At 42.3% G+C, this 17,822-nt stretch overlaps 1 long non-coding RNA gene across 1 annotated transcript in view; it reads right to left on the bottom strand.

The window, feature by feature from the left end:
• LOC133209838 (uncharacterized) overlaps positions 1 to 12,006 on the bottom strand; it is a 32,471-nt gene extending 20,465 nt beyond the window's left edge. Inside the window, exon 1 of the long non-coding RNA XR_009724778.1 lies at positions 11,907 to 12,006. This is a non-coding gene — a long non-coding RNA (uncharacterized LOC133209838). The remainder of the gene's footprint in view (positions 1 to 11,906) is intronic.
• Between the last annotated feature and the right edge of the window lie 5,816 nt (positions 12,007 to 17,822).

The raw sequence follows: 17,822 nt of genomic DNA, 5'->3' as shown, positions 1-17,822 counted from the left end.
CCTCACCTCTCTCACATACTATCTGTCCTTCCAACAGGAGAGGTTCACATACAATTGGCAGTTCACAAAAGTGACATCAGACAGAAACCAACAAGCAGTTTTCATATCCTTTTCTCAGAAAAAAAAAAAAACAGACTTGCTTCCTAGGAGAAACCGTAGGAAATATAATGGATCATAGAATGCAGTACTGAACAGGAACTCAGAAAGTCACCAACGCTGTCCCGGTATCTTAAGACACAATAACCTCCACTTAAACAATTAGGGGGGTTGCTGGGTTTTCGTTTGTTTGTTTGGGGTGGGTGGGTGGATGAAGGGGTTGTGTGTTTGGTTTGTTTTTTTTTAAATCTCCAGCAAGGAAAATTGTATAACCTTGTTCAGGAATTCATTAAAGATTAACTCCTCATACCCTTAGAAAATGCTGTCTCATGTCTAGGCTTGACCACATTTTCTGTTTCAAGGTAAGCCCAAGACTTTTGGCCCTGTCCTCAGGCAATGTGAAAATTTCTTCCTCACGGTATCTGTTTATGTGTTTGAAGACTATTCACAATTCCCTGTCTCTTCACCTGCAGAAGAGCCCTTCAGGTACAGACCCCCTGATTTAACAGCAACTCACATCTGTTCAAATTTATTGAATTTCTTAGAACATTTCAAATATAACAAATAAGGGGAAGCGGAGGGACAGATCTTGAAACCAGCAGCTCTTTAGTAGTAATGGAAGTTACATAACCCAAAAGCTTGGTTTATTTTGGTTTGGTTGGGTTTTGGAGGTGTTGTTTTTTGGTTTTTTGATTATTTCTTTTTAAGCATATGTACAACCTGTTTACCAAGACTGCATCAGAGTGGAAGATGCAGACTTGCTTGCTTTACAGGTTACTATGGAGACATCCTTCCCTTCATTATTCTGTAAACAGACCTTGTTACACAGAAGTGAGAAGTTCTTATTATTGGCCATTCAAAAACTGCCTGTGATTGAAGCATTTCACATACTATGAACTAGTAATCATCTCTGGTTAATTGGTTTGTTTTATTGCAAGTTTGGCCAAGGGAAACTCAACTGACCAAGAGATGATGAGCAAAGATACACATTTTCCAGCCTCACAATTCTTCTTTTGAAGTCCCATCAGAGAGCCAGTGGCTTCAATTGTTGCCAAATTCACAAAATTCGATATCTGTTCCCTAAATAACATAGGCAAATCCCATCAAGCATGAATAATCGTATCCCCTTGTCCTCAAGCATGTTTCTAGAGAATTACTGTGAATTTGCATAGTGTCAGAGTAGGAGAGCGAAGAATATAAAACATTTGGTATCAATAGCAATATCCATTAATTCCCAATGGCTTTCAGGTCATGACTACTACATCTTTTGCTTTAGATCATTACAAGGAAGTTGTAATAAACACCGTAACACCATTATCTTTGATCTATGGATCTCTAAAATATGCCTTCAACTTTCCCCTTTTTATTTCACCATCACTTTCCAAAAGCCCAAGGTGTAGCACCTGTTACTCTTGGTGCTTAATACTGCTTCCTCTGTAACAACTTTTTTGACAGTCCACTACAGTTCGCAGATACTACAAGCATTTTCATCTACTTCTATTGCTTGCCCTGCAGTTTTCTTCATGGAAAGCTTGCCCAGAAATCAGAACTAGAGATAGGACAGTCAAAGCTGCAGTAACAGGTCAGAATACAAACCGAGTGAGAAACAGGTAGTAAAAGATGATCTAGGCCTAAGCAGAAGCAGAAAACACAACCCATCATGAAGGTGGCTCTTGGCAGGAAACTCTTGAGTCAACCAAAATCTGAGTCACAAGCCACATGTGCAGCATCCCCGTTAGACAACCTCCTTTTGGAGACATGGCCACAAATAGTGCTTCCACATAGCCAGAAGTTGCTCACATCAAAGGCACACAAAGCCCAAGCACTTTTGCCCATCAGAAGTGCTAAAATCACCAAGATGAGCAGCAGTATCAGGACAAACAAGGTCTCTGTCAGACACCATGAGGACACTATGCTTCTGCAAACCAGACCTCTCACTTTTCAAGACAGGGACAGCATTTAGGGAGAGGATCAAAGTAATCTGAAATGAACTCTGCCAGGCTGAATCCACAAGCATTTGAGGACTGTAGGTACTTCCCCCGCATACAGTGGTATTGGCACCAAGAAAACTTTGTGCAGAACCTCACGTGCCTTCTCTCTCCTTGTCATGGGGCACCAAAGCACAGGAGCAGAGGGGAGTGCAGTGCAGCTTAGCTTAAGGTCTCTGATGATGGAACCTGAGGATATAGGTTAAAAGCAAAGAAAACACTTTCTCAAAAAAAGTATCCTCCCCTCTTCCCTTTCTGGATGCTGAGAGCTTCTGCTCAGTTATTTACTTTGTACAACCACAGTTATTTCAATGGTATTTTTTAATTTTTTTTTACATGGAGATATGGATGATTACCAGAAAAACAAATAATTGGGATGGAGCCCAGTTGGATATCACTGAGACAACTAAGTGAGTATCCCATGTGGAGGAGAAGAGAGAGTTACACAGTTAGGAACTGACTGTTGTCACATTTAGGATAAACATGACAAGAGCTGCTTGTTGCCCTCCTGCTACTGAGGACAAACTAACAACTCACAGCCAGGATAAAACTGATACCCATGTTTTCTCGGAAAGAAGTTTAAGACTCTGACTAAGCAAGTGACTTGAAAATACCCCCTTTTCTACCCATATTCATATAAGTACATAAACATTCTATTCTTAAATTCCATTCTATTTTTCAGAATTTAAACCTGCACTAAAATTCATTCTTGACCTTCAATTTTATCTTCCTGGATTAAATTTGGATTAGTCACCTCCTGGGGGAGATGAGATGTCTCTTGATCGACTAAGTTCTCACAATGGAGATTATCCTTGTTTTCACTAGCCACAACTGCAGTAGCCTAAACCTCAAAAATGAGACCCTGCTAGGTCAATCCTCACATTTTTAATTGAAGTAAAGACAACAAAAATGAGGTTGCGTTGAAGCTGGGATGAGCACACCTACTTCTGTCTCCATATAAAATACAGTTTCCTCTATGTGAACACACATGAAACATTCTGGCCATCTGGAACTGAGGAAGATCCAAAGTATACCTCATCTTCTTTCTAGTCCAGGTCTTGTTCCTATCTACAAACATTTCCTGAGAAAAAAAACTTCAACCAGCAAACTGCTTGTTTCTATTTTTCTCACAAATCTGCCCAGAGTTGTGTCATTCTAAGACTGCCATGGCATTACGGGTCAGGACACTAAAATATTCACAAAGTGATATTGCAGATATGAGAACCAATGACAGAGCCAGAGTCCAAGCTAACAATACACAGTTTCTTAGGTCTTAGCTCTACCAAGAGATATAGAGAAGTGTAATAAAGAAAGAAGAAACTATTCAACAGGCACATTATTCTTAAACAGTACTGCCAGGAAGCACTTTGTGATGCTAGTGTCACTCATATCTTCAGCCATACACGGTTGAATCTTCCAGGATGGAAAAGTAGTCTTAGATCTGCTGCCACCTTTCCCTCTTATATCTCAGTATTCAAGTTTTTTTGTAATTACACTCCTGAGTAACTGACACTACCTTTGTCTTCAGCTCTTCAGCAGCCATAGGTCTATATTAAAAGAACTTCCACTCATAAGGCATTCTCAGAGAAGCATCTAGAAGAAAAAGCAGGTAAGATCATCTGCACTAGTAACTCTTACTTCTGACATTAGCTCACAATCTTAACTCTGGAATTCTTCACACTTCAAAGGCTCATGGCACCAAACACAAATTGTTGGGTTTGCAAGTAACAAATAACATGAGTGTGCATGAGTAGAGCAGATGCTCACAAAAAACAAAAAACCACACCAAACCAACCAACCCACCCCCCACACAACAACCCAACCACATGTGGTCTTCAGGGTGGCAAAGAAAGCTAAGAATAAGCCAGCACTGCAAACTCATGACTCAGATGCCCATGCCCCTGTTGGGCCACAGCAATTCTTAATTCTCTTCAGATCCAGCTTGTATCCTTTTCACTAAGTCCAGAGCTCTGAGCACCTCAGGGAAGACAATCTGAGGACATCCATCAGAGCCGACAGTGAGAAAATACTCTGAATTATTCATAACACTCAAGTAGCAAAATTAAAATTACCTTGCATGACAATGGGAGATATGCTAACACTGAAGAAATTCCAGTGCTTATGTGCTGAACAATGGGCTAAAGCTGCAATGAAATACTTCATGGCTAAATGTTTGTCTGTTTGTTTTCTCTGTATATGGATATATTTCTTATTTTGCCTACATTCGCATCAAGTCTTTACATAACTGTTGGCTTCATACCCAAGGCTATCTTCCTGAATCAAAATCTCTCCTATAATGGTAGCAGAAGAACAGACTGATTCTAGCTTTTTAACATGTTAATAATGAACTTGCTCTTCTATGATTCTCCTTGTCCCCTTCTCCCTATGTGATACCTGCCTTGGGAAGTACATGGCTTTTGCATCAGTGTTCACATCAGTTTTCTGTACTTGCTTCGGTGGCTGTCAGGGATAGTTTTTGATGCACGGTCTCCTTTTGATAACTCCAACAAGCTCTGCTAGAGGAGAGCCAGTTCCTGAAATGTATTTCTCTCACACTTGTTTTTCAGGGTTCTTCACTCTGTAAAGACTGACAGTGTGGTAATGAGAGGCACTCCAGACTGGATTTAATGCTACCATATGTTAGACAGAATGAGAATCCATACTGCAGGAGAGCAGCCGGTACATTTCCACATTAACAGAAGCCTGATTGCAAATTGCATTTAGTCTCAACAGCTCAGTTCATTGCACACAGATGCCATGGGGGACTGTAAAGTTAGCAAGATGAGGAGTATGGCTGAATTTTTTAAAAAGAGCCTTGGCTGATCAGATGCCACAGACATTTGGAGCTGATGCCATGGAAGAAAGTTGTTGCTGCATTTGTTCTGCCAAAAATAAATAATAAGAATAATGTCATGAGCTGTTAGTCAAATTACAAACTCTTGCTAGGCTGGTGATTGCCGATACAAACAGCAGTATCTTCACTGTCAAATGATGCTCTTATAACTTGACAGCCAGCATGTAAATCGAGTCAGGGAAGAAGAGCTTACCCTTTCAAAATAGGTCAGTGTGAGATGAGATGGATTTCTAGTCAGTATGCTGTGTCTCCCTGGGCTGGCTGCAAAGTGCACCTCTTTGCTCTTACAATAGACTTCACGCAACTAAAAGTTCAATGAGACTAAACTACTCAGGCAGGTTTTTCTCTCAGTGCATGGAACTACTCAGAGCTGACAGAGAAGAACTCTTCTCTGCTTTCTTGTACATGATCAACCTAATCAGCTCAGTGGCCCTTGTCCAGGGCCAATGACACAAAAATACTCAGCTCACCTCATTCTAATGGGCCTTTTGATGAGCAGGCTGAAGAGGGACTCCAACGACTTTTTATTCCCTGCCTAATCCATTCGAACACAGATCCAGGAGAATGTAAAGATGCTTGGCAGTGTTTTGATGGGGTTGGTACAGAGGGTTTCACTATCCAAAGCTCCAAGGCCAGCACCAAGGCACAGATATCTTGAGCACTTTGAAATACGAAATGGAACCATGGGTGCAGTAGTACTGCATGTAAACACAGCCCCTATGCTGCAGGATAAATGCTCCACTTCACATCAGTTGGGTGAGATCTCTTCCTCCCTCCTCTGCTCTACTCATTGGATAGCACCACACAGTTCAGCTGCTCAGGTCAGTGTTGGTAACAAGCAATTTCTCAAAGCCCCTTTTCCAACCTGACATCTCTATGAAGTATTCCCACATTCCTGAAGAATAAGGAAAACCTTTCCCCACCCCCACTGTACCACCAGCCTGCACAATTCACTGTTGCTGAAGGTCACCAAGTGAAACACTGCAGCTGGGTCATTTTATAGCCATTAATAATCCCTGTAGCTCAGAGAATAAAGATAAAAGTGATCTAAATCTTGCTCTTTAGGACATGAGCCAATCTTCCCCAAGGTCAGGAAGGAATTGTTCACACACACATGTATCACATAAGGGATTGCACTGTCCACCAGCTACATAATGGGGTTCATTTCTCCCCTCTCTCCTACCACATGTTACCAGAAACCACAGGGCCAGACAGGAGTGTGCTGTGTACCACGCTTCTGCAGTTTCAGAGATGAGTGACCACCAGCCAGAAAATCCACGGCTCCAGGTTGCTCAGACATGAAAGCCTTTGCATAATCTCCTAAAGCCCCATATCAGCAAGGTGGCAAAAGCTCTGATGTGCTGCAAGCTGCCTCATGCAGTTCCAGGAATGTGCTATGGCTCAACAGCCCCATGTGGCACTGGCTTTAAATTTCCACGCAACAACTTCACTGCTAAGCAAAAGGCAGTTTTTCAGACTCTCTCTTTAAAGAATTCCCAGGAATGAGCATCCAAATGAAGAAAGGGAAGAGCCAGTCTCCCAGAAAGTCTCTTACTAAAGCCAAAACAAAAAATCACAAAGGAGCTTGGGATTTCAGACAGTAAGAAAAAGAGAAGCACTTTCCAGTTCTGCTTGCACCATAGGCAGAATGGGTACTACAGGCATTCTGGCAGAGAACTCTGTGTCTAGGAAGCTAGGAGGTTTTCAGGAGGAGCAAGTATAGTCGACACAGGGCTACCAAACATCAAGCTTCTCCAGGGAAGGTCTCTTTTCCTGCCCCCAAAACATCTAGTGCATTAGTCGCTTGTTTAGGGATGCTCAAGAGACCATGATAAAGCTCCCAGTAAGAGTTCAGCTCTCAATCGCAGACCAAAATACAGCAATAAATATTGCTGGCAGAAGACAGTCAAGTGCCCCAAGTTGTATGAACAATCAGAAAGAAGCTTTACATAAGAAGCAATCACATTTGAGCAGGTAGCTGCTGAGTTGGCTAGTAGTAACTCATGGCTGCCTCTCGGTTGTCCATGCAGCTGAGCAAATCAATTTAGACCTGCAAGTAAATGTGAAAGTGGGATCTGCTTCTCAGCTGGAGCTGGATGCCCCCATGAAACTTATTCTGTGGCTCCAGGCATCTGTGCCTCATTCCACAAAGACAAGAAATTCCATGTGCTTTTAAGCAGTTCTTTGCTTTCATTTTTCACTTAGGGTTTTCTTCCACTGCTTGGAGTTCTTTGTGAGGCAACTAACTCTTTTTTAGAAACATAGAATAGTTAGGGTTGGAAAGGACCTTAAGATCATCTAGTTCCAACCCCCTGCCATGGGCAGGGACACCTCACACTAAACCATCTCACCCAAGGCTTCATCCAACCTGGTCTTGAACACTGCCAGGGATGGAGCATTCACAACCTCCCTGGGGAACCTATTCCAGTGCCTCACCACCCTAACAGGAAAGAATTTCCTCCTTATATCCAATCTAAACTTCCCCTGTTTAAGTTTTAACCCGTTCTCCCTTGTCCTATCACTACAGTCCCTAATGAAGAGTCCCTCTCCAGCATCCCTATAGGCCCCCTTCAGATACTGGAAGGCTGCTATGAGGTCTCCACGCAGCCTTCTGTTCTCCAGGCTTAACAGCCCCAACTTTCTCAGCCTATCTTCATATGGGAGGTGCTCCAGTCCCCTGCTCATTACTCGTGGCCCTCCTCTGGACTTGTTCCAACAGTTCCATGTCCTTTTAATGTTGAGGACACCAGAACTGCTCACAGTATTCCAGGTGAGGTCTCACAGGAGCAGAGTAGAGGGGCAGGGTCACCTCCTTCGACCTGCTGGTCACACTCCTTTTGATGCAGCCCAGGATGCAGTTGGCTTTCTGGGCTGCAAGCGCACACTGCCAGCTCTTGTTCATTTTCTCATCGACCAGCACCCCCAAGTCCTTCTCTGCAGGGCTGCTCTGAATCTCTTCTCTGCCAAACCTGCAGCTGTGCCTGGGATTGGTCCAACCCAGGTGTAGGACCTTGCACTTGTCATGGTTAAACTTCATGAGGTTGGCATCAGCCCACCTCACAAGTGTGTCAAGCTCTCTCTGGATGGCATTCTTTCCCTCCAGTTTATCAACCAGACCACACAGCTTGGTGTCATCATCAAACTTGCTGAGGGCGCACTCAGTCCCACTGTCCATGTCAGCGACGAAGACGTTAAACAAGACCGGTCCCAACACCTATCCCTGAGGGACACCACTCGTTACTGGTCTCCAGCTGGACATTGAACCATTGACCACAACTCTTTTTGTGCGGCCATAGAATCATAGAATAGTTAGGGTTGGAAAGGACCTTAAGATCATCAAGTTCCAACCCCCCTGCCATGGGCAGGGACACCTCGCTCTAAACCATATCACCCAAGGCCTCGTCCAACCTGGCCTTGAACACTGCCAGGGATGGAGCATTCACCATCCAGCCAGTTCTTTGTCCACCAAGTGGTCCACCTATCAAATTGATGTCTCTCCAATTTAGAGACAATAATGTTGTGTGGGACAGTGTCAAACACTTTACACAAGTCCAGGTAGATGACATCAGCTGCTCTACCCCTGTTCTGTAGCCCCATCATAGAAGGCCACCAAACTGATCAGGCAGGATTTCCCCTTAGTGAAGCCATGCTGGCTGTCACCAAGCACTTTGTTGTTTTTCATGTGCCTTAGCATGCCTTCCAGGAGAATCTGCTCCAAGATTTTGCCACGCACAGAGGTGAGACTGACTGGTCTGTAGTTACTTGGGTCATCCATTTATCCCTTCTTGAAAATGGGGGTTATATTTCCCTTTTTCCAGTTGTCGGGACCTTCACCTGACTGCCATGATTTTTCAAATATGATGGACATTTCAGATATGGTGGACAACATTGCACTCCAACATGATGGCTGTGCTGTGCTGTTGCAGCATCATATTTTGTGTGTTGAGCAAGTTAAGGACTTGAATGATACAAATGCTAAGAGCACACAAAACTGAGTTTAGCAGTCAACTCTCAACATCAACTTTTACCCTCAGTCACAACTCAATGCTCAATCTTAATCACAGCTATCAGAGCTCCAACAAGGCACCCAGAAATATTACTCTGAGGAATACCAGCATTTCCAAGAGCAAGCCCTTGTCCTGAATTCCAGAGGCATAAGGGGAAGGTAAGTGGATTCCTGAAATTCATAAAAGAATTGTTGCTCCAAGCACAGTTGTCAATCTGCAATGAACTCTCAGAAAGAGTGCATGGTAACAGTTCTCTTATGACTTAAGCAGAGAAAACCAGGACTCTACTAGTATTGCCTGCAGTATGGAGACCTCCTTTAACTCATACATTATCGGTGAATAAAGAGGCTAAGAAGTCTAATCCTAACCTCCATCGTGGAGACACTCCTAGTGACGGGATCCGTAACGACTTCCTGCACTCAGCCATGTTGTATCTTCTATGCCCTATTTACCACTCTTACTTTTTTACCAGTCTTCCTCAGTCTTTTCCTGCACAAGACCTTCCTTAAGACCTTCAATTGTTCCTGTAGTTTTTACAGGTTTGGTCTGAGCAGCCAAACCAGAAAGAAAAGCCATGACCCTGAAGACTTCCCTGGTTGTACTAATACGAGCAGCGAAACTCTTGTTCTGTCAGAACAGGAGCCTATGGAAAGGTTTTCCTTAGATTTAAGGAAGATGCATCTAAGATGATCATATGTGATTTTTTTTTTAGTAATGCATGTACTAGAAAGATGAGAACTGTGTAGCTCACATTCAGTTTTTCCAAGGAAAATGTTAAAATATGGATTTTCCACACTTTGGAACAAGGTTCCAAAATCTAACTCAAGCACTGTGCTTGAGAACGTCTGCCTGGTCCAAACAATGTCCGTCTGATTGACGCTTCCTGTTTCCTAGAATCTGGCACTGCAGAAAAATGTCTTCAGCTGGGAGAAACAACATCAAAGACAAACCTGCTCAACTTCACCCATATTCCCATGCCAACAGAGGAAATATCAGGAGGATTTGTTGGCAAAACTGAGCACACTGAAATGCTTGGGGTTCCCCACCACCCTTTTCCGTTTTTTTTTTGATAGATAAAAGATGGCAACAAAAAAAATTTGGCAATACATGGCTTCCCATAGACATGTTATGCAAAGCACTGCCTTGACACCATGGGGACACCATGAACCCTTTGTCCTCTAAAGCCCCAGATCCTGCTTTAAAATATGGAACTCAAAAAGAACAATTCAGCTTATTTTGTTATTAGCAAACAATTTCCAGTCTTGTTCTCCAGAACAGCTGAACCACTTTAACTGGAACTTTCCAAAACACAAAGAAAGAAAACAAAACCAAGACTAAAATCAGAGGGAAGAACGACCTTTTGCACAGTAAACATAAGCTGAAGCAGTTAAACTGCGTAGCGTGTGAGCTTCTGAGACCAGTGGCTTCTGAAGAAAAAGCATTAACTTCATTGGTGATCCTACCATCTCTACCTGTAATGTGCATGCTGTAAAGACTGGCACTGCTTTCTGCCGAATGGTCTGCACAACAGGGGAGGATTACATACTCCTACTGCATAAAGGAAAAGTCCTGGGCCCACAGTTGGCTGCAGATGCAAGATTTGACTCAGATGAGAGCAATTCTGCTTCTGCCCTGGACAGGGTATGGACTGCATCTGGTCTACTTCACTGGCACATCACCCACTTCACATTGCGCAGGAGAAAGTCACCTGAAAGATTACAGTATGAAAGGTCTGAATGCCAGACAAACTTCTTCGGCAAGAGACAGCTTAAATTCTTTTTTCTTAAATTCTGTAGTTGGTGCCACTATATAAATAACCTCCCTGCAACTCCATTACTGACCCTACAGCATGCAAGAGCCATGCTTCAACTGCTCCTGAGCATTTGCTTGGCCTCTTCACCTGGTCTTTGAAATTCTTGGATACCAAAACTTTCCCTCTGAGTTGTACTCAAACTCAAAACGAAAAAAAACCCAAACCAACACAACAACCAAACCCAAACACTAGGCACCGCCTGCAAAGCTCTTCTATCATCCAAAAAGCAAACAATGTCTGCTTTGAGTCTTGCTGTGTGGTACCTACAGACAGCAGCTGATTCTCCTTTGGCCTCCTGCCCTCTACACCCAGACATACCGATGGGTCATAGTTAAAAAAAGCAGAGCAGAAATGAGGAAGGACAAATAGTACCTGGATAGCTAGCAGAGATCAATTCAAACTGGATCTTTTCCATGACTTAAGGGGTGATATGTCTGCCATGCTTTGAAGGGACAGCTACTTGACATCCATTCTGGGAGCTTTTTCCAGTATCAAGGATGCTGTGGGGGGGAAATAAACAAAAGCCCCACAATGCAGAAGTCATTCTACCATGTCCTGATTTAGAGACTGAAAAGCTCAGTCCAAGAGGATTTTTAGTTCAGGTCCTTTCTACGTGACTAGTAGGCCACACACTGTTCAACCTTCCCTTGGTGAGTTTGTGACCTGGGGCTTTGGTCTTAGCTTATTGCTGGCTGAGCAGGCTACCAGGTACCACCTTGCCTTTTGGGGAGCACCAGGAACCACTTTCCTGCAGAAAACAGATTTCCTGTTGCTCTGTGAGTGATTTCCTGGTAAGGTTCTCCCCTGTTATTTCTCTAATGTCTAATAATGAGCAAGCAAAAGTTTCAGTCTTTTCCCCTCTTTGGAGCCTCTCAGTGTTTCCTTTTCCTCTGGCAACCCCTTTCTTTGAAAACTTGCAGGAATATAATACCTTGGTTTAAGGTTCAAGAGCTGTGCAATATGGGACTGGGAATGCTCTCCATCCTTCCAACCTTTCATATGAAAGGCAAGTGACTCCTACAAACATATGCTTTGCAAGGTGCAAGCTGCCTGATAATGCTCCCTCTCCAGAGCACACTGTACAGAAAGTCACATGTCATCCTAGTAAAAAGCATAGCCCACATAGGAGATAAGAGCTCTAAGCTTACCTGGGAGTGGCAGAGGACATTCTTCCTGGGACAGTCTTTGGCAATAAACCAAGACAACAAATGTTTATGGCCTTCACTGCAAGTTGGATTTATTGCAAGCCCTATACACAAAAGCAACTAGCTGGAAATTCGTTGTATAACAAAGAGTTAATCTGCACTTGTTTGATTGTCAAGCACCTGAGATATGACGACAACACATTGGCACAGTGTAATTGCAACATATTATTAAGTACCTTCAGTCCCCAAAGGCTAAGACACTTTAAAAAAAATAATAAAGATAATGCACATAATAGCCTGTGTCTTGTTATTTAAGAAACCTCTTCCCGGCATCGGACGTCAACAGTACGTGTAAATGCACTTTCTGCAATAACTATGCACAAGGAGCAGACTGATGGAGTGCCAGAAAGCACAATGACTGTTCTACCTTAGCAACGTACAGAAGATGACATGTTCCCTTCAGAACTAATTGCTTTATTCAAAAGAAGCCATTTAGTAAATCCTAGCCTGGTCTCTTCCCTTGATGGGCTATTTCAGACTCCACATTGGAGCTTTTGTTTGTTGTTAAAGCAGAGGGACAGAAAAGTGTTTTGTTAAGTCATTTTAATTTTCATATTTAATGGAAAAGAGTTCAGAAGGGTATTTTTCATTATATTATTTGAATATTTGCATTGTATATTCCATTGGGTCTTTCCTTATGTAACTCAAGGCTGAAAGTTCAGGCTGTCAAATAAAACCCTTTATATCAAATAAGTTACCTTACACCAAGATCTAGTTGTAACTATTGCTACAGACCAAGATGCATATCTGAAAGTAGAAAATAATCTTAACTTTGTTATTATTGTTGTTCTGCATTCTCACATGCATAACATGGAACCGTTTTCAGAACTGCTTCCAAAATTCACTGTATTCGTACTGTCAGACTGCTCCCTACATCCCCACATTAAAAAAAACCAAAACACAATAAACCAAAACAAAGAATTCTGCTTCTTGTGCCTTCAAGAAACAGCTGTAGTGACTTCATACACAAATCAATGCCATTTACAACAGAATTATTCCTTTTATTTCTCCCTACTTCAAAAAATTAGAATAATTTCACAATGAGCCCTAGGGAGTAAGTTCATGCAAATGCACAGAGCAGATACATGAGGCAAAGTGTTTAGTTATACATTTCAGAAGGCAGCAAATGGGCCTATCTGCTGCTCTGTGAGCAGTGAGAATAATTATGTATGCATTTGCTGCATCTCAAAATCATCATCATCATGCAGATGACATTTCATAGCCGAATTGGGAATCTGCCTTTCCCAAGATTATTTTTTGTTTGGAAGAAGAAATTATTCTAAATAATGTCTGGGGAGGATAGATATAGGAAAGCATAGATTGGAGAGTCAGACATTCTGAAGTCATAATCCTATCACCACTTCTCTAAATAATTCTATGATATTGTTAACTCCACATTTGCAAAATGGTAACACATCTCTCTGTGGCAGAGTCCCAGGCTACTGGGAATTTCTGAGAGATGTTATGAACTGGTGCATTCATGTGAGCAAGTCAAACTCTGTCTGCATGGTGGAACTCCTGTGGGCTTCATAAAACCTTGGCCAGATTTGGATGGTTAGGGGACTCTCTTTTGTCCTAGTGAAAGTGCTACAGGACCCAAGTCAATGCCTCACCACTGAATAGGTACTAAAGACAGGAAGCATCATGAAGAGTTGTGTCTATTAGGTGTACCTCTGCCTCCCACAGACAACCAGAAGAAAAGATCTCATCTCTTGGCTCAGTGATGAAGGACAGGACGGTACGAAGAAAAACCAGCTTGAGGCACAGTGGGCTCAGTGAACATCACATAATTAGACCTGTACCAGTTCCTCCATGAAATAAACTGGATTGTCATGTAGGAGGAAGTCATGGTCATTTCTAATAATAAGACCTTAGGTAAATTATTTCACCGTTCTGGCAGTCATGGGATCTGGTTGCTCTCTTCAAGGGGAAAGAACTCAAAAAATCTTTTAAAAGAAATAAGTTCAATTTTCACTGGTATGATAAGACAGTGAGGCCCTATTTTCAACACAGGTGCTAGAAGAGTTGAAAGAAACCTGAATGAAAATGAGACCTTCACCTCTTGAGGATCTATACTGTCATATTAGGCATGAGGACTTTACTATAAACAGGCACACTGCGTTAACATCGCGGCACTCCTTTGCCCAATATTCTAGTGGGACTTCTTATCTACATCAGCATTTTGCAGCCAAGAAGTTTGTACAGGATGACTGGACTGATATGCAATAGCTTAAGACCAAACTGAACCTGGTTGAGTGCAGCATTTGTTTGAAAATTATTCCTTGGAATTATGTAGCGCGTAAATGTTAATGTTGATAACAAGTATCTGAAAAAGTGGCAGTCATCAATGCTTTGAAGGCTCAAGCGCTTTGCTAGCCATGAGCCTGCCTAACACACAGAGATCAGCAATCCTTGTTTCTCCTCTACCTAAATATATAGCAACTACTTACAAATGCAAAGTGTATTCTTCAGGTGTCCTGAACAGTACACACTGTGCAGAAAACTGCTACCAAAATTCAAGCCAGAACAAATTGCTGGCTGGACAAGAAAGCAACATTTACCCAACAATATGATGTCACTTATGCATATGTGGGAGGAAGAGAAAAATCTTGATTTGTTCTGGCCATAGATGAGGACACAGCTTGAAATTAATTGATCGTGGGTGCATTCAAAGTAACAGCTTGATCCAGTTCCAGCAAAATCCAATGACAAGACTCTGGTGCACAACACTGAAAGTGCCAGACTTTCTTCTTGAAGACTTCAGCTCTCACTTCACTGTGTAGAAGTGAACAGACTTTCTCTGTCACATTTCTAGGGCAAGCTCTGATTAGGCATTCGGACCTGAGCTCTCTTGGGGTGAGGATTAGGAGGGGAAAGATAGGCTGATGTGTAAAATGTTTTATTTGTTTAAAGAATATTTAAAGTAAATAACCAAATTAATTAGGATGAAACTTTCATGAAGATTCTTGAGTCAGGAATCCAGTCCACCATTTGTTCTTTCTACCTGTATGATCACCACTATCACAAAATGTCAGCATTTTACAACCTCACCTTCTAAGTATTCTTTGAGACAGAAAGATGTTTGCAGTGCCCTTTTGACAGATACATCTCTGCAGAATTAACCTAAGTGTCCTAACAGTGGTATTCTGTAGGATAACCCTTTCCTCTTGTATGTCCAATCTTCATTTGCCTCAACACACTTTTTCCTTCTGTTTGCTTTTCCCCACTGATGCCTTACACTCAACTTTAAGGGCAAAGCTCAGCCAACCTGCTTTACTCCCATTTATAATCAATCTAACTTCCCGGCTCTGTGGCACCTTTTGCTGTGCTCAAGACCACTGTCACACAGTTCTGCAAATCCAGAGTAATTTGCTGACATGGAAATTAAACCATTGCTCTTCTGATGCCAATAAACCATAGTGCTGACAATTGAAACAGTCATTCCAGCAAAATGGTCAGGAGCATCCACGTTTGTCATCTCTTGACAACTCCAGATCAAGAGAGTTCAATTCATAAAAAGCCAAAAGATGAGTTCTCTAAGTACCAGTGTCAAAAAATTGGAATCTCAGTGTGATTTCTTAGAGCTACTTAATAGAGAGAATGTCTTTATTTAGCACCTGTCATTTCAAGTTCCCAAAAGGCTCTCTCAAAAAATTAAGTTTCCTCATAAGCTTCCTAGCCAGACATCAGGCTCCAATTTACAAGGGGTAAACTAGTTTAAGGTCACCCAGCATGGGAAAGAAGAGCTGGGAAGCAGCTCCAGGAATCCAAAGGACTACACCCATCAGTAGCCACTAGACCACACAACTGTCCCCATTTCACTCTAGTCATTATTAAGCAGGATAGAAGAACACTGTGGTTTTATGTTAGCTGAAATCTTGCATTAACATTTTACTGTCCCACTGATGTTTTGCCTAGAACATTCTGTAATCCACAAATTAATATGTGAAGAACATCCAGTACAGTTTATGGAATAAAAAAATTACACAAATGGCAATGGAGTCTTGACTTCCAGCAGTTTTGTAAATCAAGCGTTGGAGAAAGAAGGTTCCTTATTTTATCACACATAGCGTTGTGTAATGCCAGCAAAACTGCTGTCCTTCCCAAAACCAAGCAGAAACCCTATTGTTGTGGCAAACCCCAGCTGGTCACATGGAAAACTTAAAACCTCATGGCATTCTGTTTTGCATGAACCGAGAGGCAGTTTTTCTTTTAACATGACAAGGATCAAAAATAAATGTGTTTTACCTATGCCTAGTATCTGAAGTTCTTGTTGCCTGCTTTTAGTCATCACTTCATGTTTTCTATGATCTTGCCTTTAGCTTCTGGCATAAATGTTTCTCTATCCTGCGAATCCTATCCCTGTTCTTGTTTTTGTTAAATCACTTTATTAAAGGATTCTTCTTAAAGGAGGGGGATTTGCTTCCATTTAGGACAGCTCCATGCTGCAGTCAATGCAATGAAACAGAAATCCGAGGCAAAACCCAATCCCCATTCAGAAAGACCTTGAGCAAAGCAGCAGGAAACTTGCCTGGATCAGGCATAGGTCCTGCTTGCTCAGAGCACAGCTGGGAAGAATGCATTTGATCACAGAAGTGTGCCCTGTCAAGGAAAGCCACCACTGTCACCAACTGAAGTCCAGTACTCCAGCCCGACTCAAACTCTGTATGGACATAGGCAGAGCATAAACCCTAACCTGAACAGAATTATTTAAAACCTGTTTAAGTAATTAGCCAACCTCTCTCATCAGATCAACACCACCTGAAGCCGAGATCTCCACAGACCTGGTGCGAGCATGCAGAGCTGCTGAGCCCCTGCTGGAGCTCTCCCAGTGCTGAAGGGCCCCTCTCCGCAGCCAGGCTGTAGCAGAGAGTGATTAAGTATTAAGCCTCAGGGAAGCTGCAGAAAAAGTGCAACTACAGGGCTGAAATGAGACTTTGCAGGGTCAACTGACAACGAAGGAAAGGGAAACCCCAGCAGGGAAGATCCATATTGCCAGCGTGAAATGGGTGGAGGAAAAAGGGACTATGCCACATGTTGAGGTTCTGAGAAAGTGCTTCCTTTCTACTCCCCAGCAGTTCCTGCTTAGTAAGACTGTCCTCTCCCTTTGCCTCTCCTTGCAAACTTAAGAACAGAGCCTCATGTTTATAACAGTTTAAGAGAAACAAAGCTAAGTTCTTCTGGTCATTAAAAGTATTATATCACTTTACCCAAAAGCAGGACTGTTGTTAACCTTAGTGTCTTAAGACAACTTCTAGCTTGGGTTGTCAGAGTCTGTGCACCTAAATTCAACTCTCAGCTGAGAGGACAGAGGCTGTCCTGCTTTATCCCACTTCTATGCTGTGAGTTCGGATTTTGCCAGACTATATCCCACTACAGAATCAGTGTAGGTAAATACAGTAGCCAGAGGCTAATGTTGGCTTTGTTCTGCACAGAGTAAAACATCAGAGTAGCAGTTATTTGTGTTGCTTTTATACTTAGGAGCCTGGAAAGCAAAAATCTGTGGAAATAAGTCTTAGCTCTCTTGGGCCCATAACAGGATATCTGCTGTAGGAGCACGAGAGTGTAAACTAGCATTAAATGGGATTTCACCTACAATCACTTCTCAAAATGGGAAATCTCATAATAGAAGTAATTTTAATAGGGCAAGAACACTACATGCATCCCTATTGCATCTATGAAAAGGTACACTCGGGGAAAGCCAAAATATGATGTGCACCACCTCTGGTAATTATGAGGTCTCAGAACATATGCAGCTACTCAAATTATTATGTATATCACTATTGTGCTTAGAGGCTGCACCTGAGATCTTAGTTGCTCTATAATTAGACTTGTCTGATACAATCAAACCTGTCCTGT

This window comes from Neopsephotus bourkii, unplaced genomic scaffold, assembly GCF_033783945.1.
Source record: "Neopsephotus bourkii isolate Nb327-2 ecotype Australia unplaced genomic scaffold, CSIRO-AGI_Nbou_v1 NB_369, whole genome shotgun sequence".
NCBI lineage: Eukaryota > Metazoa > Chordata > Aves > Psittaciformes > Psittacidae > Neopsephotus > Neopsephotus bourkii.
This window is presented reverse-complemented; position numbering and strand designations above follow the sequence as displayed.